The 24,172-nt window shown below is 44.7% G+C and overlaps 2 pseudogenes; both read right to left on the minus strand.

Moving 5' to 3' along the window:
• Positions 1-6,149: 6,149 nt before the first annotated feature.
• On the minus strand, positions 6,150-12,007 carry LOC137504668 (serine/threonine-protein kinase SBK1-like; annotated as a pseudogene).
• An 8,334-nt stretch (positions 12,008-20,341) lies between these two features.
• Positions 20,342-24,172, minus strand: part of LOC137504669 (serine/threonine-protein kinase SBK1-like) — a 47,226-nt pseudogene continuing 43,395 nt past the window's right edge.

The following is a 24,172-nucleotide window of genomic DNA, read 5'->3' on the forward strand; positions in this document are numbered from 1 at the left end:
AACCCTTGAACTACTGGGTGCGCAGGCTTGACCTGTGGCCAGAACTGTCCCAATTTGCCATCCAACTTCTCTCCTGCCCTGCCGCAAGCGTCCTGTCAGAAAGGACCTTCAGCACAGCTGGAGGCATTGTCACAGAGAAGAGAAGTCGCCTAAGTCACAAAACTGTTAAGTACCTCACCTTTATCAAAATGAATGAGGCATGGATCCCGGAGGGCTGCTGCCCGCCCCAAGACTAAGTCAGTCCCCGCACACACAGCATCTCTGCCTGCACGCCGTGTGACTGGCTGCCTGGCCTGCCCCAAGAAGACTAAGTCGCTCCCAGTCCCTCCACACAGCATGTCTGCCTGCAGGCCGCTTCACTACCTTCTCCGCCACCACCAACAGGGTCCGGGACTCCAGGCGGATTGCTGAATTTTTTAGGCCGCTGCTAGCAGCGGCCGCTGTAATAATTTTTCTGGTGCGTGTACATGACTGCCTAATTTTTCTGGCTGCACTGCGGGCAGCTGCAACAACAAAAGAAAAGGCATGTACATGCGCCCATTCCCCTTCGTGATAATTACCTTGCCGTGGTGAAGGGGCTTGCGTATCACAATGAAGCAATGACCGGCGCCTAGATGAGTGTCTCGGGGGGCACACCCACGATAATAAGGTCGTTGCCTCATTGTGGTCAGACCAAATTTGATCAGCTGGACAGTCACTGTTCTGTCATTCAGCTACATCAGCCAGGCGACCATATGGGCTGTAAAGCCACCATAACCTGCACTCTCGCCATGGTGCGCACCAGTCCAGCACGGCCGTCGCTACACAAACAGCTGTTTGCGCTGCGTTACACGGTGAGTTTGGTGTGTCAGTGTGAAGCAGTACCTTAATTACACTACCTGATTGATGTATACACATGCAAGATGTTTGAAAGCACTTTAGGCCTGTCATTTAGCATTCAATGTGATTTCTGCCCTTAAAACGCTGCTTTGCGTCAAATCCAGATTTTTCCCGGGGACTTTTGGCATGTATCCCACTCCGCCATGCCCCCCTCCAGGTGTTAGACCCCTTGAAACATCTTTTCCATCACTTTTGTGGCCAGCATAATTATTTTTTTTTTCAAAGTTCGCATCCCCATTGAAGTCTATTGCGGTTCGCGAACTTTAACGCGAACCGAACCTTCCGCGGAAGTTCGCGAACCTAAAATCGGAGGTTCGGCCCAACTCTAATTCCTACCATCACCAATCTGCACACACCTGACCTTGGTTTGAGGTATACTGTATACACCATGATTAATACAGGGTGGGATATTGACGAATGTAAAAAACTAGGTGTATTAAGTCAACAAAATAAACATAATTTAATAAATTAGTAAATGTTTTGGCTATGTGACTGCTGCAGCCTCCAACAGTGGCATTGTCCGTTAAAAGCAGAACTGTTTGAAGTCAGGATCAGATTGGCTGACAATGATGCACCCTGTCTCCAGCATTCTCCACAATATATTCCTGTTCTAATACAACCACTTGCCCAGCATAGTGCACCATGCCAGCCACGTCCTCTTCCTTCTCCAACTACAATGTCGTTTTTGGGGAACATTTTCAGCAGTCCAGGCAAAGTTCAAGAAAGAGGTAACCAATCCAACTGGTCCTCTGGGGTAGTTTCTGAGGAGCATGTCCAATATTTCCAGAGCTGGTCTGCTGAGTCCTTGCCAGATTTTAGGCGGTGAAATCATTCCTGCATGAGCTTGCCACATTATAAAGTCTAAAAAAAAGTCAGCAACCAGAGGCCTTTCCCTTGAAAATCATAACCCATCAGGATAATATATAAAAACGCCAAAGGCCCAGACGTCCACAAAAGAACCAAGGACTATTTGCTCATCAGGTTGAAATTAAGAGCTCTGGGGACACGAAAGGATTGACTGGGTACTAGTGATGTCGCGAACCTCCGATTTTCGGTTCGCGAACCTCCGCAGAAAGTTCGGTTCGCGAAAAAGTTTGTGAACCGCAATAGACTTCAATGGGGATGCGAACTTCAAAATGTACAAATATTTCTACTGGCTAAATGATAGAAAACATGTTTCATGGGTTCTAATACCTGGAGGTCCTCCACCCTCCTCCCTCCTACCCTTCTACCTATTCCCTCCTACCGGAGGGAGGGGGGTCTTATCGGCCAGGGAATTTCAGTATTTCAAAAGCCAGCTTACATACCGTGGCTGGAGATTGAACCGAGGTCTCAGTGTATGGTAGTTAACTAACATATCCATTATACCACCACTTCTAGCTGAAGCTAGCCTAGCATGTACAATGTATGCTCAATCCAAAAGAAAAATAACATTTATATCATGCTTTTTCTCCTGGAGGACTCAAAGCGCCAGAGCTGCAGCCACTAGGGCACGCTCTATAGGCAGTAGCAGTGTTAGGAAGACTTGCCTAAGGTCTCCTACTGAATAGGTGCTGGCTTACTGAGCAGACAGAGCCGAGATTTGAACCCTGGTCTCCTGTGTCAGAGGCAGAGCTCTTAACCATTACACCATCCAGCCACTGCTTAAGAATATGTAGCCAGGCATGGCCTTGCCTTTCGTGTTCAACAGTTGTCAAGAGAAAAATTAGACAAGACAAAACATTTATATCACACTTTTCTCCTGGCAGACTCAAAGCAGCAGAGCTGCAGCCACTAGGGCACGCTCTATAGGCAGTAGCAGGAAGACTTGCCTAAGGTCTCCTACTGAATAGGTGATCTGCTGCATGCTTGTTCAGGGTCTTTGGCTGAAAGTAGAGGCAGAAGGTCAGCAGGACAGCCAGGCAACTGGTATAGCTTAAAAGGAAAAAAAAGTAGCAGCCTCCATATAAGGGCTGATTCACATATAAGAGCTTTTTAAGCACTAGATTGTAAAAGCTCTTGCTAATGCAATGCTATGGGGGATTTTTACAAGATCACATCACTCCAGTGAGAACACACCAGTGTTGCCAACTCATCCCTTTAATTACTGACACATATGAATTATACAGATTTCGTGGCTAGGTAGATTCAGTTAAGGCACTGATTATGTGTAAGTAGCGCCCCCCCCCCCCCCCCCCCAGCAAGCCCAGCAGCAGCCATACGTACAGTACATTAGTAGGAGGGAGAGGACTGTCTGTGCCCGTCCACCTCCCTGCTGCCAGCTTCCGTCGTTGCCCCGGCATCCCCTCCTGATTGGCCGCATGGAGCTGTCTGTCACTGGGAGAGGAGAGGAGCGTGAGTGTAGCAGGCAGCCACGTGGTGACACACAAGTAGCAGAAAGTGAGAACTGTGTTGAGGGCGGCAGGAAGGGACAGAGCTCATCACTCTGCTCTGTATTCTTTTCAGGTGCATCTCCTGCAGCAGTGCTTATAAAAGCAAAGGACATGTGAATTTTCTCACCAGCATCTTCTGTGTACTGTGAGCCTGGGGAGAGCTGCTATATAAACATTGAGTTTTACAGCCTACACTGCCCATGCATTGCTCTTAGCAGGCTCACTGTACACAGCAGCAGGTCAGATGATTCAAAGGTCCTTTGCTTTTATAAGACCTGCTGCAGGAGGTCATCCTGATAAGAGCAATGACCAGCAATGAGTGGATAAGGAAGTAGATGCTGGGGTAGGGGGAGGGTATTAAACATTCTTAGGTCAAGTCACTTTCTTCACACACAGCTCTTCAGTCCAAGTCTCAGGGTGCGATTCCACTTGAGCGGTGTGCGTCTGCGAGACGCGCGCCGACTCTTCTGGGTCTGCGGGGAAAGCAGACGAATCCCATCAGCCGTGCCATGCCAGGCTATTGGATCCGCAGCCTCCCGCGCCAATTTGTATGGAAAAGCCAGCCGAATCGGTAGCGGTTCGGCCGGCGTTACCATTTCACCCTATGGCAGTTTCCCGCACTATTCGCCTGCGGGGAAACTGCGCATTTGCGGCGGTTTCCGCTCAAGTGGAAACGCGCCCTAAAGCACAACATGGGAAGATGGATCCAGGAAAGACTCCTGAGGACACCTGTTCCCCAATCCATCTTCCTGTGGCCGATATTACACGGGGGACATTACAAAGTCAAGCGTTTGCTGTACTTTGCACGGAGTCGTCGGGAATCTTAGAGACACTATAACTTAAAAAAAATATCTCTGGGGTATACTTACTTCAGAAGGGGAAAGCCTCTGGATCCTATTAAGGCTTCCTCCACCCTCTGCTCCAGTGGGCTGGGGCGCAGACGCAGTAGTACCTGCAATATTTTTTCCTTCCCCGGCTCCAGTGCAGGTGCAGTAGCGGCTTTCCAATGTGCTCAGATCGAAATAGCAGAGCCCAATTGTCTGCTCTACTGCACAGGCGACTGGGGGGGGGAGGGGGGCACCATTTTAGTGTTTGCCATAGGCGCTATTTTACCCAGATACGCCACTGCATAGGATAACATTAGCAGGTGCTTTTAAAATCACAAAGCGCTCAGAAAAGCGCTTCTGGTGTGCACCAGCCCTTATGCCCACATCAGGTTCACGTTAATCCTTTTCAGTATCTTGGTGTAGATTTGGCAACACCAATGTTGTAACCACCGAGTAAATGAAAAGGAAAGGAGAAAAAATGGCCACTGTAATAAGGAAAAACCAAACATCTCAAGGTGGCCCAGAACCATTTGGTATGTCAGCTACTTTAAGTGTGTTTTTGCTTACCCCAGGCTGAATGATGTGCATGAGATCCAGCTGGTGCCCATTCCGGGGTAAACACAAAATGGTCCGGAGAGTCCATGTGGCCAGGATGAGTAGAAATGATTCCATCGTGACCGCTGAGGAACATGGACACCAAGTTCATCAAGAAAAGCCTCCCAGACTAGTTTGTTTTCTTAACCAATTTCAAGGCAACGTGTACCTATAATAAGTTCTAATTAGGCATCATACTGAGTAATGGTAAATTCTATAAATCATGATTTTTAAATTGGATTGCTTCTAATCCTAACATAAAAATCGACTACTTTATTTATAATTAGTATTTATATAGTACTGACATCTTCTGCAGCTATTTTACATACTATAGTCATGTCACGAACGGTCCCTCAGTGCAATCTATTGGAGCCTGGACCCAGAACTTAAAGGTGACAACCAATATTCACTGTGCCACCTTCTTAAAGGATGCCTGAAGTAAGAGGGATATAGAGGCTGCCATATTTATTTCCTTTTGAACAATGCATATAGATCAGGTTTCGGACAATCTGGCAAGATTCGCTGCATGCTTGTTTCAGGTGTGATTCAGATACAACTGATATTAGAATGATCAACAGGATGCCAGGCAACCAATATTGTTTAAAACAAAAATACAGCAACTTCATATCGCTTTTGCTTCAGTTGTCCATTAACAAATTGTATAAATCTAATTAAACACTATCTTGCTTAATAAAAAGATCTTTAATTTGTTTCAAATACTTCTAAAAACCATGGATGGGTGTGACGACTGTTGTCACTGCTGTAGGCTTCTACTCTTACTAAACATGGCCGGCTAGTGATCCATGTTTGCCTGAGTTGCATCGAACAAGAATGATTATAGCCTATTGGTATGACGAAAGGAAATCGAATCGTATATAATATAAAATGGGAGATTGATCAGCAGACTTTTTTTTTTTTTTTTCATTAAATTTTTTAACATTTTATAGATTAGGTTTGGAAGTTACAAAACTGAAGTATTAAAGAATAGGTCTTTACCTTTTTGCCTTATCCATCCAGAGCCAAGACAACTTCGCCATATGATCCTTTCCTAAGGAACTGAATGTCAGAACGATCAGCCTTTTTTTTTTTTTTTCTAGATTGAAACTGGCGGCCATTTTCAGTTCTTAGATCTGAAGCATGAGAAGCACAACATTAATCATAAAGCCTGAGATCCCAGCACTTATCCAGATGTAAACACTTTTTTTTATGGCATTAACTAAACATTGTTTTGCTGATGGCGTGCACCTAAAATATAGCCACAATGAAGTGACTGCTGCAGCCCCATGAGTCCATATCCACAGTGACATTGTCTGCTAGAAGCAGCACTGTGATTGTGGAGTCAGAATCAGATTGGCTCCTAATGACGCAATCGGTCTCCAGCATTCTCCACAATATACTCCAGGTTCTCCTAATACTACCACTTGCCCAGCATAGTGCACCATGCCAGCCACATCCCCTTCCTTTTTCACAACTCCAATTATCTCCTTGGGGGGACATTTTTGGCAGCCCAGGCAAAGTTCACAAAGGTGGTAACCACTCCCACCGGTCCTCTGGTGAGGTCCTTTCTGAGGAGCAGGTCAAACATTTCCAGAGCTGGTCTTCTGAATCTCTGCCAGCTTACAGGTGGTGGAATTATCCCTGCATGAGCTTGCCACATTAAAGTCTTCAAAATACAGGTTGCCAGCCAGAGGCCTTTCCCACGGAACACAACCAGTCCGGATTATGTTTGTATAAAAGATTGCCAAAGGCCCACACATCCACAAAAGAACCAAGGACTATTCACTCATCAGGTTGCAGTTCACAGATTTTGGGGGACATGAAAAGGTGGGACTGGTGTCCCAGCCAGCTGGGTTGACCCAAAGTCACTCAGCTTTACATGGTAGCACAGCTTGTCCATAAGGAGGATGTTATCGGGCTTTAGGTCTCTGTGCACCAGCCCTTTATTGTGCGTTTAACCCAAGCTGATCTGATGAGCACAACACTTTACCATGATCTCCAGGATGCCAACCTGGAATAAAAAATATTGTCACATTAAAAGTGTAAACCATTATATACAGTATTGTCCACAAATGCAAATGAATCCATAGTTGCTAAATCATGGTGTACTTCTGCACAAGGATAGTAACTGAAATGTAGCCAACACTAGTCAGAACTGGTAAAATCTGACAGTATAGATTAACCCTGACATTACATCCAGTCAGACCTTATGTTGTAAAATTTCCTAATAGAAGTAGAACAAACTCCTTTCATTGTCAATTGGTGTATTAATTTGTCATATTGAGTTATTTATGTAAGGTTGACATTTTTGTTTTTGTTTAACATTGTTCAATACGCAAGAACTCTTTGGGCAATTAGTCACTGATAACTCATCAACCAGGTAGATAAGAGACTTGATACTTAATGTTTTTGACAAGTATTCGTGGATATTTGAAGTTCATAAAGGTTAATCTTTTACAGTATCTTGGTGTAGCTTTGGCAGCCCATATTCTGAACACTGAGTAAGGGAAGGGAAAAAAACTGGCCACCATAATTTGTAAGGGAAACCCAAACAGTACAATGGTAACCCAGAAGTCAGCTACTTTAGGAAGTATGCTTTGCTTAGCCCAGGCTGGATGATGGGAGTGCAGAGATCCAGCAGGTGCCCATTCCTGGGTAAACATAAAATGGTCCGGGGAGTCCATGTAGCCAGGATGAGTGGAAATTAATCCATCATGACCACTGAGGAACATGGACACCAAGTCCATTGAGGAAAGCCTCCAGACTGGTTTGAGTTTTCTTAACCAATTTCAAGGCAACATATGTACCTAAGATATATTAGGTTATAGTTAGAGTAGTGGTACATTTTGTTTATTTTTAAACTTTTTTTTTTTTTTTTTTTTTTTTTTTTTTTTTGTGTGGATTACTTCCTATTTGGTGTTTATAGCACTGACGTCTTCCTCAGCTCCATAATATAGTATGTAGTCATGTCACTAACTTTCCCTCAGAAAAATCTTTGACCCTGGGACCAAACGCTGCAAGGCAAAAGGCTTATCCACTATGCCACCTTTTTTTAAAGGGTACCCTGAAGTGATGGATATGGAGGCTGCCATAGTTCCTTTTGAACAATGCACATTGCCTGGCTGCCCTTTTGATATTTTCCCTCTTCCTCTTGTTTAGCCATAGACCCTGAACAAGCATGCAGATCAGATGTTTATGATCAAAATCTGACATGATTAGCCGCATGCTTGTTTCAGGTGTGTTCAGATACTGATATGAATGATAGGATGCCAGGCATTTGTTTAACCTCCTTGCCGGTTTTCCCGACCTGAGCTCGGGGTAGAAAAAAGAAGCTATTAGCTGTGATCCCGAGCTCAGGTCGGGGTAGGCATTGCAGAGCTTTACCTTTAGTTGTGGAGTCCCGCACGCGATCTCGCTGCGCAGCGGGACTCCAGCCTCTCTCCCCGGCAGTGTGGGGTCTTTCCCTGGCCGCCGGGATCCCCCATGTCCCCGCTATTCTTCCGGGGACCCGGCAGCCAGTTGGAGCAGCGCAGCCGTGGTGGTGGCAGCAGAGCGGTGGTGGCAGCGTGACGTCATCGGGGGCGGGGCTAATATTGAAAACGAACTTCTCTATATTAGAAATATAGAGAAGTTCGTTTATATGTATATTAGCGCCATCTTGTGGGCAAAGAGAAAACTGCAGCACAGGAGCCCAGAATGGTAAAAAAATTTTATTTTGCTGCAGATCTCCCTGCCAGAATGATTTTTTTTCAGGTTTTAGGGTCTGAAAGAGTGGAAAAAAATTGCACCGCTTTTAGACCCTAAAATCTGGAAAGAATCAGAACGGCAAGGAGGTTAAATGAAAATATGGCAGCTTCCATATCCCTCTCGCTATTGTTGGTTTTTAAATGACAAAGGTAACTAGTATCTTGCTTCATAAACAAAACAGAAAAATAGAAAATATGAATCTAAACATTTTGTATGCCCGTTCGACCAACTAAGCCGATAATGTGGCTGATAGTGTTCCACAGGCCTGCCCTCAAACATGTCCTCAATAGTGGGAGTACTCAGCAGGAGTCATTGCAATGTGGGAGTGTTGGTAGTTTTCAAACGGATTTCAACTTCTCAGCTTATGTCACTTCCTGTCTGACGTACACAAACCTTGTGTATTCTACCATCTCCATAGTAACCATTGGGGTACAGCCATGCATTTGGTAGGACTGCGGTCAAAATGATTATGTAAATAGTGGAAGGTCCCTTTTTTTTTTGCATTGATGTGTATGTCACCAAATAGGAACAGCGCATGCCCTGTTGTGCTGTAGCACTCGCAGTATAATTCCATGGAACCACTTTTGTTGCCTAACATACAGCCCAGGCAAGTGGCAAGCCTGTGCTGTACACTATGCCATGTCAACCATAATGTAATGGAAGCGTGTTTCTTGCCCGCTAATCAGCGCAGACAAGTGTCAAATGTCCAGGTGCCATGCTTCTGTCACCTGTACTGCATGCCATGTCCAATGTAGTTTGATGGAAACACGCTTTTAGGGCTTGTTAACACGGTTTTTTTTTTTTTAGCTTTTCAAGCGCAGGCAATTTTCAAAATCGCCCACGCTTGTGCAATGATTCTCTGAGAAGGTTCATATTTGCGCATTCGCAAAGCGGTCCCTGTACCATTTTTGGGGTAATTTTGCTCTAATGGAAGGTATAGGAAGAGCACTAAACGCTCACAATCGCTTTATGCTGTGATTGCGGTTTTAAGAATAAATACATTGTATTTTTCAGGGCAAAGTTCACTTCCTGATGTCAGGAAGTAAAAAAAGTCGCTCGGCAAAAGCGCTTTGCACAAATTTGTGAGCGCCTGGAGGGGGAAAAATAAAACACAAACAAAATCAAATGGCTGCCGTCAGTGATTTTGATTTTAGATTTGAACAGAGCCTTACTGTCCGCTAGGGTACAGCGCAGGCAAGGCCGGTTCTAGACTTTTTTTTTTTTTTTTTTTGCTGCCTGAGGCAATCTTGTGAGGGATGTGCCCCTACCCCCAGATTTGGAGTGATCGCACAGCACCCAAAAATTTACTCTGCTTCACTTAATGTTCTCACATGACATGCTGCAGCTTTACACAATTGCACACTGGCTGTGAATCTGTGACTTACAAACTGCTCACCCTGAGCCACTCCATTCCTCCTCAGTCAGGACAGCAGTGCTAGTCCCTTTTGCTGTGCCAAATGAAACACTGCTGCTCTCCTACCTCCCCCTCCTCACTCACTGTCAGACTCCTCACACAGCACAAAATGCTGCTTTTCCCCCAAAGATGACCTCTTCACCTTGCTCTCTCTTCTCCTCCTCAGTCTGACTGTATGCTTAGTGTATACACAGAACATGCTGCCCCTGTAATATCTGTACCTAATGCAAATGTTTCACCCTACTTCATGACAAGTGGCAACTGGCTGGGGGCCATGTTTAACTCGGCCTGTGCTGTAGCGAGCACTGTGACGGCATCACTTGCTTTTCAAGGTGCATCGTTCTACAATAGATTGCAGAACTCTGTACAATGGGTTTTTAAGTGTGTGTGTGCGTGTGGGGTTTTTTTTTCTTTCTACAATGAGTGAACAAAACAAATAAAAAAAAAAAAAAAACCTTAAACAGAAAAAAAAATAGCCTGACTATTTAGAACATTAACTTTGAAGTACTGTAACTGAGGGTGCGAATAACTGGAGGCCTGTGAAGGGGCATACAATCTTGTGACACACACACACACCCCACACCACACACACCCCACACCCCACACCACACACCACACACACCACACACCACACACCACACACCACACACCACACACCGCACACCACACACTACACACACACACACACCACACACCACCCACACACTTTGTACATGTTCTCTTGTACAAGCATTTGTGGTGTACTGCTTGTCTGCTTCTCCAAATGTTTGGGGTACTGCTTCACACATGTGCAATTCAGGACTTTATCAGCTTTTCTGAGGTGTCATCTGGGTCACCCTGTTGATATGTGGGAACTGGGAAAACATCCAATGAGGACAAATTCATAGAAATGTTATGCACACAACATTGTAATAAAGCTACGCCATTTGTGATGCATCAGGAACGCTCTGCATAATCTGATGCCTTCAGCAAAGAACTGCAGCTTGCATATGAGTTACTTGACCTGCTTTGTTTTTTGTCTTCATATAATAGCATTGTGAATGTGTAAGTTGTGGGAACAGGCCATGAGGGACATCTGTTTACATACAGTGGTACAGCAGCAACTCCAAAAAGCACAATGAGCTTGCATAGCAACACACATGGAACAAAAACCCCACTTTTAACATCCTCACTCTGTGCTTGTTTGAACACTGCGTGGTCAGTGTGTGTAATGAGGTTGCAGGCCCAACACAGTAAGGGTGCGCAGTATAGGGCATACGGTGGTGGGAAGGAATACCAAGGGCTGCTCCTGTGTCCACCTGCATGGAAAGTGTCCTATACTGGGGTGCAGGGCAACCACACTAGGCGTGGGCACTATAGTGCATAAGCAGGTGGGTGGAGCCCAAATGAATCACAATGGCTGAAGCCCAAACCAATTGTAATGGTTACTGCTGTGTCCATCGGGAGAAGGCCAAATGCTGTAAGCGCAGCCAGTTCAGTGTATAAGGAAGAAAAACAATGACTTCTGATCCCCACTGGCACCCCTCTGCCCATTCCCCTGCCTGCTCACCCACCTCACACAGGAGATGCTGATGTCACTGCCAGTGCAAAGGGAGCACAGGGGATAGGCAGTGTGGAAGAGGAGCCCTCTGGCTGAGTTGCTTTCCTACAAACCTTTTGTGGGGTGGTTCAACAGGTGAACACTTGATATTGCATCTGTCATTCAGGGAACCACACTACAGGAAGCTCGCCTGTTACTAATTCCCACTGGAAAGATATGGACATCCTTGAAGATGTTTGAATTCAATACACCAGTTTTGAAAAACGAATTTGAGAAATGCTTGCAGAACTGCCGGGGACCATTTTCGCTCAATTCTACCTTCACCAATCTGCACACACCTGACCTTGGTTTGAGGTATACTGTATACACCATGATTAATACAGGGTGGGATATTGACGAATGTAAAAGACTAGGTGTATTAAGTCAACAAAATAAACAATTTAATAAATTTAGTAAATGTTTTGGCTATGTGACTGCTGCAGCCTCCAACAGTGGCATTGTCCATTAAAAGCAGAACTGTTTGAAGTCAGGATCAGATTGGCTCACAATGATGCACCCTGTCTCCAGCATTCTCCACAATATATTCCTGTTCTCCTAATACAACCACTTGCCCAGCATAGTGCACCATGCCAGCCATGTCCTCTTCTCCACAACTACAATGTCCTTTTTGGGGGACATTTTCAGCAGTCCAGGCAAAGTTCAAGAAAGAGGTAACCAATCCCACTGGTCCTCTGAGGTAGTTTCTGAGGAGCATGTCAAATATTTCCAGAGCTGGTCTGCTGAGTCCTTGCCAGATTTTAGGTGGTGAAATCATCCCTGCATGAGCTTGCCACATTATAAATTCTAAAAAAAATGGGTCAGCAACTAGAGGCCTTTCCCTTGAAAATAATAACCCATCAGGATAATGTATAAAAACGCCAAAGGCCCAGACGTCCACAAAAGAACCAAGGACTATTTGCTCATCAGGTTGAAATTAAGAGCTCTGGGGACACGAAAGGATTGACTGGGTACTAGTGGTGTCGCGAACCTCCGCAGAAAGTTCGGTTCGCGAAAAAGTTCATGAACTGTAATAGACTTCAATGGGGATGCGAACTTCAAAATTTACAAAAATTTCTACTGGCTAAAAAAATGATAGAAAACATGTTTCATGGGTTCTAATACCTGGAGGTCCTCCACCCTCCACCCTCCTACCTCCTCCCTCCTACCCTTCTACCTATTCCCTCCTACCGGAGGGAGGGGGGTCTCATCGGCCAGGGAATTCCAGTATTTTAAAAGCCAGCTTACATACCGTGGCTGGAGATTGAACCGAGGTCTCAGTGTATGGTAGGTAACTAACATATCCATTATACCACCACCACTTCTAGCTGAGGCTAGCTGAAGCTAGCCTAGCATGTACAATTTATGCTCAATCCAAAAGAAAAAAAACATTTATCATGCTTTTCTCCTGGCGGACTCAAAGCGCCAGAGCTGCAGCCACTAGGGCATGCTCTATAGGCAGTAGCAGTGTTAGGAAGACTTGCCTAAGGTCTCCTACTGAATAGGTGCTGGCTTACTGAGGAGACAGAGCCGAGATTTGAACCCTGGTCTCCTGTGTCAGAGGCAGAGCCCTTAACCATTACACCATCCGGCCACTGCTTAAGGATATGTAGCCAGGCATGGCCTTGCCTTTCGTGTTCAACAGTTGTCAAGAGAAAAATTAGACAAGACAAATAACATATCACACTTTTCTCCTGGCAGACTCAAAGCAGCAGAGCTGCAGCCACTAGGGCACGCTCTATAGGCAGTAGCAGGAAGACTTGCCTAAGGTCTCCTACTGAATAGGTGATCTGCTGCATGCTTGTTCAGGGTCTTTGGCTGAAAGTATTAGAGGCAGATGATCAGCAGGACAGCCAGGCAACTGGTATAGCTTAAAAGGAAAAAAGTAACAGCCTCCATATAAGGGCTGATTCACATATAAGAGCTTTTTAACCACTTGCCGACCGCCCACTGCACAGGGGTGGCCGGAAAGTGGATCCCGCAAGGACCGCCACATGCACAGAGGCGGCGGTCCTTGTACGGGCATGGGCGGCGCGATCGCGTCCGTGACGCGATCGGTTGCCGGTGACTGGCTCCGCCCCCTCGCTGTAACCCACCGGCCGTTCGGAAGCGCCGGCGGATTACTAGCACCCGGATCGCCGCATACAAAGTGTATAATACACTTTGTAATGTATACAAAGTGTATTATACAGGCTGCCTCCTGCCCTGGTGGTCCCAGTGTCCGAGGGACCACCAGGGCAGGCTGCAGCCACCCTAGTCTGCACCCAAGCACACTGATTCCCCCCCCCCTGCCCCCTGATCGCCCACAGCACCCCTCAGACCCCCCCCTGCCCAACCCCCAGACCCCTGTTTGCACCCAATCACCCCCCCCCCCCTAATCACCCATCAATCACTCCCTGTCACTATCTGTCAACGCTATTTTTTTATGCCCTAAACTGCCCCCTGCTCCCTCCTGATCACCCCCCCCCCCCGTGTACTGTGTGCATCTATCCCCCTGATCACCTGTAAATCACTCATCAATCACCCCCTGTCACTGCCACCCATCAATCAGCCCCTAACCTGCCCCTTGCGGGCAATCTGATCACCCACCTACACCAATAGATCGCCTGCAGATCCGACGTCCGATCACCTCCCAAGTGCATTGTTTACATCTGTTCTCTACCCTAAACACCCACTAATTAGCCATCAATCACCCCCTGTCACTGCTACCCATCAGATTAGACCCCGATCTGCCCCTAGGGCACTCAATCACCCGCCCACACCCTCAGAACGCTCTCAGACCCCAGCCCTGATCACCTCGCCAGTGCATTGCTTGCATCTATTCCCCCCCTCTAATCACACCTTGAGACACCCATCAATCCCCTCCTGTCACCCCCTAGCACACCTACCCATCAGAGCAGGCCCTAATTTGCCCCGTGTGGGCTCCTGATCACTCGGCCAAACCTTCAGATCCCCCTCAGACCCCCTTCCGATCACCTCCCCAGTGCATTGATTGCTTCTATTTTCCCCTCTAACCACCCCCTGAGACACCCATCAATCACCTCCTGTCACCCCCCTAGCACTCCTATCCATCAGATCAGGCCCAATACAACCTGTCATCTAAAAGGCCACCCTGCTTATGACCGGTTCCACAAAATTTGCCCCCTAATAGACCCCCTGTCATCAAAATTTGCAGATGCTTATACCCCTGAACAGTCATTTTGAGACATTTGGTTTCCAGACTACTCACGGTTTTGGGCCAGTAAAATGCCAGGGTGGTATAGGAACCCCACAAGTGACCCCATTTTAGAAAAGACCCCAAGGTATTCTGTTAGGTGTATGACGAGTTCATAGAAGATTTTATTTTTTGTCAAGTTAGCGGAAATTGATTTTTATTTTTTCAGTGTCATTTTTCACTAACTTGTGACAAAAAATAAAATCTTCTATGAACTCGCCATACACCTAACGGAATACCTCGGGGTGTCTTCTTTCTAAAATAGGGTCACTTGTGGGGTTCCTATACTGCCCTGGCATTTTAGGGGCCCTAAACCATGAGTAGTCTAGAAAACAAATGCCTCAAAATGACCTGTGAATTGGACGTTGGGCCCCTTAGCGCACCTAGGCTGCAAAAGTGTCACATGTGGTACCGCCATACTCAGGAAAAGTAGTATGTGTTTTGGGGTGTATTTTTACACATACCCATGCTGAGTGGGAGAAATATCTCTGTAAATGGACAATTGTGTGTAAAAAAAATCAAACAATTGTCATTTACAGAGATTTCTCCCACCCAGCATGGGTATGTGTAAAAATACACCCCAAAACACATTATACTACTTCTCCTGAGTACGGCGGTACCACATGTGTGGCACTTTTTTGCAGCCTAACTGCGCTAAGGGGCCCAAAGTCCAATGAGCACCTTTTAGGCTTTACAGGGGTGCTTACAATTTAGCACCCCCCAAAATGTCAAGACAGTAAACACACCCCACAAATGACCCCATTTTGGAAAGTAGACACTTCAAGGTATTCAGAGAGGGGCATGGTGAGTCCATGGCAGATTTTATTTTTTTTGTCGCAAGTTAGAAGAAATGGAAACTTTTTTTTTTTTTTTTTTTGGTCACAAAGTGTAATTTTCTGCTTACTTGTGACAAAAAATATCTTCTATGAACTCACTATGCCTCTCAGTGAATACTTTGGGATGTCTTCTTTCCAAAATGGGGTAATTTAGGGGGTATTTATACTATCCTGGAATTCTAGCCCCTCATGAAACATGTTAGGTGGTCAGAAAAGTCAGATGCTGGAAAATGGGAAAATACACTTTTTGCACCATAGTTTGTAAACGCTATAACTTTTACCCAAACCAATAAATATAGGCTGAATGTTTTGTTGTTTTTTTTCATCAAAAACATGTTTGTCCACATTTTTCGTGCTGCATGTATACAGAAATTTTACTTTATTTGAAAAAGGTTAGCACAGAAAGTTAAAAAAATCATTTTTTGATGAATATAATAAGTAAAAATTGCAGCAGCAATCAAATGGCACCAAAAGAAAGCTTTATTAGTGACAAAGGAGCCAAAATTCATTTAGGTGGTAGGTTGTATGAGCGAGCAATAAACCGTGAAAGCTGCAGTGATCTGAATGGAAAAAAAGTGCCTGGTCCTTAAGGGGGGTAAAGCCCACGGTCCTCAAGTGGTTAAAGAGGAACTCCAGTGAAAATAATGTAGTAAAAAAAGTGCTTCATTTTTTTACCATTATGTATAAATGATTTAGTCAGTGTTTGCTCATTGTAAAATCTTTCCTCTCCCAGATTCACATTCTGACATGTATTACATGGTGACATTGTTACTGTGGGCAGGTTATGTAGCTGCTCCTAGCTGTTTTGGCTGTTAGAGACAGCTGTAAACAGCTAATTCCTGTCTGTGAACATTGTTACATTGTGGCAGTTTGCCCAGAGTACCGCGGTACTCAGAGCTTCTTGTGGGAGGGGTTTCAGCACAAAATCAGTCATACAGCGCCCCCTGATGGTCTGTTTGTGAAATGCAATAGATTTGTCATGTAAAAGGGGGTATCAGCTACTGATTGGGATAAAGTTCAATTCTAGGTTGGAGTTTCTCTTTAAGCACTAGATTGTAAAAACTCTTGCTAATGCAATGCTATGGGGGATTTTTACAAGATCACATCACTCCAGTGAGAACACACCAGTGTTGCCAACTCATCCCTTTAATTACTAACACATATGAATTATACAGATTTTGTGGCTAGGTAGATTCAGTTAAGGCACTGATTATGTGTAAGTAGCCCCAGAACCTGTATAACTTAGATGTGTCAGTAATTAAAGGGACGAGTTGGCAACACTGGAACACACATAGGATCTGACACGTATCTGGAGCCGTGCAACTAGGGCTGCACCTCCCAGGGGGCGCATCAGCAAATCACTTCTCCCCCCCCCCAGCAAGCCCAGCAGCAGCCATACGTACAGTACATTAGTAGGAGGGAGAGGACTGTCTGTGCCCCGTCCACCTCCCTGCTGCCAGCTTCCGTCGTTGCCCCGGCATCCCCTCCTGATTGGCCGCATGGAGCTGTCTGTGTCACTGGGGCTGGGAGAGGAGAGGATCGTGAGTGTAGCAGGCAGCCAAGTGGTGACACACAAGTAGCAGAAAGTGAGAACTGTGAGGGCGGCAGGAAGGGACAGAGCTCATCACTCTGCTCTGTATTTTCAGGGGCAACTCCTGCAGCAGTGCTTATAAAAGCAAAGGACATGTGAATTTTCTCACCAGCATCTTCTGTGTTCTGTAAGCCTGGGGAGAGCTGCTATATAAACATTGAGTTTTACAGCCTACACTGCCCATACATTGCTCTTAGCAGGCTCACTGTACACAGCAGCAGATCAGATGATTCACAGGTCCTTTGCTTTTATAAGACCTGCTGCAGGAGGTCATCCTGATAAGAGCAATGACCAGCAATGAGTGGATAAGGAAGTAGATGCTGGGGTAGGGGGAGGGTATTAAAAATTCTTAAGCTACATACACATGAGGCACGGATGTCTGCAGTTGCATGGAGACAAGCAACAGTTGAGTCTCCAGCAACGACAGTTGTATACAAGCAACGATTGTATACACACGGCAACAACCTGTCTGCAACATAGCGGAAACTGTTGCTCAGCAACTTGTCGCAGGTTCAATGAACTGTCGGACTCACAAGAGTTGCTAGAGACTAGCATACACACGACTGCACCGACTTGAGACTAGGGACAAGTCAATCGCCTGGAGACAGCTCTGATTAGCAACAGTTGCTTGCGTGCGCCTCATACACATGGAGGACCTGTTGCCGCAACATGTGCGTGCCATGTGTTTCCAGCAACAGTTGTAGCCCGTGTGTATGGGCCTTAGGTCAAGTCACTTTCTTCACACACAGCTCTTCAGTCCAAGTCTCAGGGTGCGATTCCACTTGAGCAGTGTGCGTCTGCGAGACGCGCGCCGACTCTTCTGGGTCTGCGGGGAAAGCAGACGAATCCCATCAGCCGTGCCATGCCAGGCTATTGGATCCGCAGCCTCCCGCGCCAATTTGTATGGAAAAGCCAGCCGAATCGGTAGCGGTTTGGCCGGCGTTACCATTTCACCCTATGGCAGTTTCCCGCACTATTCGCCTGCGGGGAAACTGCGCATTTGCGGCGGTTTCCGCTCAAGTGGAAACGCGCCCTAAAGCACAACATGGGAAGATGGATCCAGGAAAGACTCCTGAGGACACCTGTTCCCCAATCCATCTTCCTGTGGCCGATATTACACGGGGGACATTACAAAGTCAAGCGTTTGCTGTACTTTGCACGGAGTCGTCGGGAATCTTAGACACTATAACTTAAAAAAATATTCTCTGGGGTATACTTACCTCAGAAGGGGAAAGCCTCTGGATCCTATTAAGGCTTCCTCCACCCTCTGCTCCAGTGGGCTGGGGCGCAGACGCAGTAGTACCTGCAAAAAATATTTTCCTTCCCCGGCTCCAGTGCAGGTGTAATAGCGGCTTTCCAATGTGCTCAGACCGAAATAGCTGAGCCCAATTGTCTGCTCTACTGCACAGGCGACTGGGGGGGGGGGGAGGGGGGCACCATTTTAGTGTTTGCCATAGGCGCTATTTTACCCAGATACGCCACTGCATAGGATAACATTAGCAGGTGCTTTTAAAATCACAAAGCGCTCAGAAAAGCGCTTCTGGTGTGCACCAGCCCTTATGCTCACATCAGGTTCACGTTAATCCTTATCAGTATCTTGGTGTAGATTTGGCAACACCAATGTTCTAACCACTGAGTAAATGAAAAGGAAAGGAGAAAAAATGGCCACTGTAATAAGGAAAAACCAAACATCTCAAGGTGGCCCAGAACCATTTGGTATGTCAGCTACTTTAAGTGTGTTTTTGCTTACCCCAGGCTGAATGGAGTGCAGAGATCCAGCAGGTGCCCATTCCGGGGTAAACACAAAATGGTCCGGGGAGTCCCATGTAGCCAGGATGAGTAGAAATGATTCCATCGTGACCGCTGAGGAACATGGACACCAAGTTCATCAAGAAAAGCCTCCCAGACTAGTTTCAGTTTTCTTAACCAATTTGAAGGCAACGTGTACCTGTAATAAAAGTTCTAATTAGGCGTTATACTGAGTAATGGTAAATTCTATAAATCACGATTTTTAAATTGGATTGCTTCTAATCCTAACATAAAAATCGACTACTTTATTTATTTATTAATATTATTATTTATATAGTACTGACATCTTCTGCAGCTATTTTACATACTATATAGTCATGTCACGAACGGTCCTCAGTGCAATCTATTGGAGCCTGGACCAAGAACTTAAAGGTGACAACCAATATTCACTGTGCCACCTTAAAGGATGCCTGAAGTAAGAGGGATATGGAGGCTGCCATATTTATTTCCTTTTGAACAATGCATATAGATCAGGTTTCTGACAATCTGGCAAGATTAGCTGCATGCTTGTTTCAGGTGTGATTCAGATACTACTGATATTAGAATGATAATCAACAGGATGCCAGGCAACCAATATTGTTTAAAACAAAAATACAGCAACTTCATATCGCTTTTGCTTCAGTTGTCCATTAACAAATTGTATAAATCTAATTTAAACACTATCTTGCTTAATAAAAAGATCTTTAATTTGTTTCAAATACTTCTAAAAACCATGGATGGGTGTAACCACTGTCACTGCTGTAGGCTTCTACTCTTACTAAACATGGTCGGCTAGTGATCCACATGGATTGTACAGCTAATCATCCATGTTTGCCTGAGTTGCATCGAACAAGAATGATTGATTATAGCCTATTGGTATGACGAAAGGAAATCAAATAGTATATAATATAAAATAGGAGATTGATCAGCAGACTTTTTTTTTTTTTTTTTTCATTACATTTTTTTAACATTTTATAGATTAGGTTTGGAAGTTATAAAACTGAAGTATTAGAGAATAGGTCTTTACCTTTTTGCCTTATCCATCCAGAGCCAAGACAACTTCGCCATATGATCCTTTCCTAAGGAACTGAATGTCAGAACAATCAGCTTTTTTTTTTTTTTCTAGATTGAAACTGGCGGCCATTTTCAGTTCTTAGATCTGAAGCATGAGAAGCACAACATTAATCATAAAGCCTGAGATATCCCAGCACTTATTCAGATCTAAACACTTTTTTATGGCATTAACTAAACATTGTTTTGCTGATGGCGTGCACCTAAAATATAGCCACAATGAAGTGACTGCTGCAGCCCCATGAGTCCATATCCACAGTGACATTGTCTTCTAGAAGCAGCACTGTGATTGTGGAGTCAGAATCAGATTGGCTCCTAATGACGCAATCTGTCTCCAGCATTCTCCACAATATACTCCATGTTCTCCTAATACTACCACTTGCCCAGCATAGTGCACCATGCCAGCCACATCCTCTTCCTTTTTCACAACTCCAATTATCTCCTTGGGGGGACATTTTTGGCAGCCCAGGCAAAGGCCACGAAGGTGGGAATCACTCCCACCGGTCCCCTAGTGAGGTCCTTTCTGAGGAGCAGGTCAAACATTTCCAGAGCTGGTCTTCTGAATCTCTGCCAGCTTACAGGTGGTGGAATTATCCCTGCATGAGCTTGCCACATTAAAGTCTTCAAAATACAGGTTGCCAGCCAGAGGCCTTTCCCACGGAACACAACCAGTCCGGATAATGTTTGTATAAAAGATTGTCAAAGGCCCACACATCCACAAAAGAACCAAGGACTATTCGCTCATCAGGTTGCAGTTCACAGATTTTGGGGGACATGAAAAGGTGGGACTGGTGTCCCAGCCAGCTGGGTTGAGCCAAAGTCACTCAGCTTTACATGGTAGCACAGCTTGTCCATAAGGATGTTATCGGGCTTTAGGTCTCTGTGCACCAGCCCTTTATTGTGCATTTAACCCAAGCTGATCTGATGAGCACAGCACGTTATGATGATCTCCAGGATGCCAATCTGGAATAAAAGAAATAATTGTCACATTAAAAGTGTAAACCATTATATACAGTATTGTCCACAAATGCAAATGAATCCATAGTTGCTAAATCATGGTGTACTTCTGCACAAGGATAGTAACTTAAATGTAGCCAACACTAGTCCGAACTGGTAAAATCTGACAGTATAGATTAATCCTGACTTTACATCCAGTCAGACCTTATGTTGTAAAATGTCCTAATAGAAGTAGAACAAACTCCTTTCATTGTCAATTGGTGTATTCATTTGTCATATTGAGTTATTTATGTAAGGTTGACATTTTTGTTTTGTTTAACATTGTTCAATACGCAAGAACTCTTTGGGCAATTAGTCACTGATAACTCATCAACCAGGTAGATAAGAGACTTGATACTTAATGTTTTTGACAAGTATTCGTGGATATTTGAAGTTCATAAAGGTTAATCCTTTACAGTATCTTAGTGTAGATTTGGCAGCCCATATTCTGAACACTGAGTAAGGGAAGGAAAAAAAACTGGCCACCATAATTGTAAGGGAAACCCAAACAGTACAATGGTAACCCAGAAGTCAGCTACTTTAGGAAGTATGCTTTGCTTACCCCAGGCTGGATGGTGGGAGTCCAGAGATCCAGCAGGTGCCCATTCCTGGGTAATCACAAAATGGTCCGGGGAGTCCATGTAGCCAGGATGAGTGGAAATGATTCCATCATGACCACTGAGGAACATGGACACCAAGTTCATTGAGGAAAGCCTCCAGACTGATTTGAGTTTTCTTAACCAATTTCAAGGCAACATATGTACCTAAAATATATTGTTATAGAGTAGTGGTACATTTTTATTAAACTTTTTTTTGTTTTGTTTTTGTGGATTAGTTCCTATTTGGTGTTTATATAGCACGGACTTCTTCCTCAGCTCAATATAGTATGTAGTCATGTCACTAACTGTCCCTCTGAAAAATCTTTGACCCTGGGACCAAACGCTGCAAGGCAAAAGGCTTATCCACTATACCACCTTTTTTTTTTTTTTTTTTTTTTTTTAAAGGTACCCTGAAGTGAGGGATATGGAGGCTGCCATTGTTCCTTTTGAACAATGCACATTGCCTGGCTGCCCTTTTGATCTTTTCCCTCTTTCTCTCTTTTAGCCATAGACACTGAACAAGCAAGCAGATCAGATGTTTCTGATCAAAATCTGACATAATTAGCTGCATTGTTTAAGGTGTGGTGTTCAGATACTGATATGATCGATAGGATGCCAGGCATTTGTTTAAGGGCTCGTTTCCACTAGTGCGATGCGAATTCGCATGCGTATGGAATGTACACAGGCATGCGAATTCGCATCAGCATGCGAATTCGCATGCGTATTTTCATTCGAATTCACATGCGTTTTTTAATATGCGATTTTTAACACTATCAATGCCTGTAAAAACAATAGAAGGAAGTTGTCAGCACAGGAAGAGGATTTCCCTTAATTAGCATAAAAGGTGTGGGCATGTGGGTTTTGAGAAGGCGATTGAGTTGGTTGTGGTTTGTGGAGTTCTGAGAATATTTGATTTGGAGGAGATTTTGCTGATGTCCATGCTGAGCAGTTTGCAGTTCAGCATGGAGAGGATAGTAGTGTAGGTTCTATATGTCACATCAAACCGCCCACTTCCGGTAAAGTGACAAGGTACCATGCCTCTTTCCCCGCCCTTTCCCCGCCCCTATAGGCATGTTACGTCAAGCCGCCCACATCTGGTTTAGTGACAGATGTTCCGCCCCTTTTCACCGCCCTCTTCCGGTGTAAGGTACCGCACCCTTGATGTTTTGCACTTAGTGATGCTGGCCACCACCCCCCCCCCCTTTTGCCCCTACAGGAAATATCATCTTTCATCCGGTCTAAGCCTCACCCCATCCCACTGGCTAATTGCCCTTACTGAGGCCGGATTCAACCCATTATAATGCCCAAAGTGTCCATTTTGTGTTGCGAACCATTTTGCCTGATACGTGACCCTTAATTAGCCCAGACCATGCCATATATTCGGGCCCATTGTTTGATACGCATCCCTTTATGTGTTATAGCACTTAATATTGTGTAAGCTTTTATTAAGGACGCGGTAGCAAGTTTTATGTGCTTTTTTATTAAATTATAAAGATACAAATTAACAGCGGATAAATTTTAAAACCGCTGTAAAAGATAATTTTCATTGGTATATACATAGAGACACAAATTAACAGTATCTGAATTAAAAACCATTGTAAAATATTGTTTTCATTGTATGTACATAAAATAGCTTTATTACAGAGCATGATATACTGAACAGAAAAAAAACAGGTTGTATTTTCATACATGATCAGAAAACAACACTTTTCGGTTTGTCGGAATAGCCTAGCGGTCTAATCCACAGGTGGCGTTTTCGTTGTAAACGGTTACGTATCTGACACGGGTTCAATTACGGCTCCCGGCAAACCTTTTAAGTCCTTGTATGAAAATAATTAGAGAGTTAACCAGTGTGTTTGCAGCAAAGGAAGAGTTCTTTTTTTTTTTTTTAGGAAGCAAAGTCCCCTGTGTTAGTCCTGGTGATGGAGAGAGCATTCGTCGACTGACAGGTGTGCTAGGTGTCGCCGTTGATTCCTCGGGCAATTGTGCTTTTAGATGGTCAAGCATGTCTCTTGTCCTTGTATTACCAACCACAGTAGATGGTACATTTAATTCAGCCATGGCATCCATAAATATTTTCCAACCAGGAGGCGCTTTACTCGCTGTCATGGCGTGGTTTTGCGTAGCGCTGCGAACCAAATCAACCATGTTGGATCCAGGAACAATATGGCCTCTGTAAACAAATTCCCCTCTTGCATTCCAAGTAACTGTATCATCAGCCTGAACCAGTCTATTTAACAGTGCTGCATTTTTCTTAAAACGTTCATTAACATGATTAAGTATTTCAGCAATATCGTATTTGTTACCATTAACATTTGTCAATTGCAGCTGATCAGATGAGGATGGCATTATCAAAGTTAAAGAAGTTGTTTGTTTTCCAGTCTGTCTAGCAAACATTAAGTATCTCTGTAACACAGCAGTGTATCTCTTAATTTTTTCATCATCAGACATGTCATTCCTATGCAAAATTTCACTAATTTCTGCATCTAGACGTTGTGTAACAGTCTGACGTATGTCGGGTGCTGTTGGAGATGGCATCTTTATTTTGTCAAGTTCTTGTTTGGACACCAAGAACATTTTTCTCAGTATGATCCATCATGAGCCACCAACACGGCTAGCAATCAGGCTCGTTATTAAGGGGATGGCAAACCCAAGGAGGGAGCCTATAAAC

Source organism: Hyperolius riggenbachi, chromosome 4 (genome assembly GCF_040937935.1).
Source record: "Hyperolius riggenbachi isolate aHypRig1 chromosome 4, aHypRig1.pri, whole genome shotgun sequence".
NCBI classification, from domain to species: domain Eukaryota; kingdom Metazoa; phylum Chordata; class Amphibia; order Anura; family Hyperoliidae; genus Hyperolius; species Hyperolius riggenbachi.